Below are 1,383 nucleotides of genomic sequence, written 5' to 3' on the forward strand. Positions count from 1 at the left end.
CTGTACATCAGAGTAAAGCTTGATGAGGATCTAATCGAAAACAATATTGTTCGCTTATATATGTTGTTCTAAACCACAATATGGGAATTTTCCAAATTTTAATATACACAGTGTATCAGAAGGGGGGTTTGTGGAGATTGTAGTGATTTAATAATTCAGTCCCTGAGTCAATTAAAGCTAAACCACCATGGAAAACCTGGAAACATTGGACATCGGTCTTGTCTTAATATGGGAGCACTCAGTGGTGCGCACTCACGATCCCGCACACAGGATTCGAAATCAGGACCTATCGGTCTCTCACGCGAACGCTTAATCTGTAGACCATTAGGTCGACATCCAACGGTGTTCATGAAATCAGGTTTCCCATGGTGTTCTAACTTTAATTGACTTATAAACTGAACTAATAAAATACACAATATACACATGTCGAAAATAGGTACTACTTTTTTAAAGATAAACAATGATAATTACAACAAGTAACGCATTCACAAACAATCTATTAATTTTTATCGGAAGGGGTTTTGTGGATATAATAGTAATTGTGATACTTGAGATCATGAATAAATTGAAGCTAGACCACCATGGATAACATGGAAGTTAGACATTAACACCGTTGGATGCCGGCCGGTTTAGTGGTCTAGTGGTTAAGCGCTCGCGCACACAACTGATAGGTTCTGGGTTCGAATCTCATGAGGCGGAATTGTGGATGCGCATTTCTGTGGAGTTCCACAATAGGACAAGTTGACCGTCCAGTGCTTTCAGGTTTTCCATGGCGGTCTAACTTCAATTGATTCATTATCTCAACTATCAAAATCTATTAATTAATTAGAAGTCAACCTAACTAAAATATTGAAAATATTCAGTTCTCTATTATAGTCTACACATATAGGATTAAATATGATAATTAATGTTATTTAAAATTCCCAATACACATTTGAATATGATACATATACTTGTTCCCTATCAATAAACAACTTTCACATTCCCCCCCTTGAAAAAAATTATTGTTTTTACCCCATCAACAACAAATAACAATTATCGATTTATTTACAGAGTGAAAAGTTTAATTAAATTGTTAAATTATTAACTTAAAACAATTATGATCAACTATGTACATTGGCTAATAGTGGAATCCAGTTTGGCGCGCGTTTCGTCCCATTTGGGACTCGTCAGTTGGATGTACCTGCATCTCAGAGTTGATGTTCAATCTGGGATTCAGACCCAGTACCTTTCGCCTCAAATGCTTGTGAATTAAGGCTATATTGAGGCAATACGCACAGTATGTACATATGCCAATAAGAGACTGATCAAATACAGTCCTAAATAACAATCGGAAGATTCAAACAAACAATACCAAGTGAATTAACTTATGATCAACTGTTT

The sequence above is a fragment of the Schistosoma mansoni genome, chromosome 4, assembly GCF_000237925.1.
Source record: "Schistosoma mansoni strain Puerto Rico chromosome 4, complete genome".
Lineage (NCBI taxonomy): Eukaryota > Metazoa > Platyhelminthes > Trematoda > Strigeidida > Schistosomatidae > Schistosoma > Schistosoma mansoni.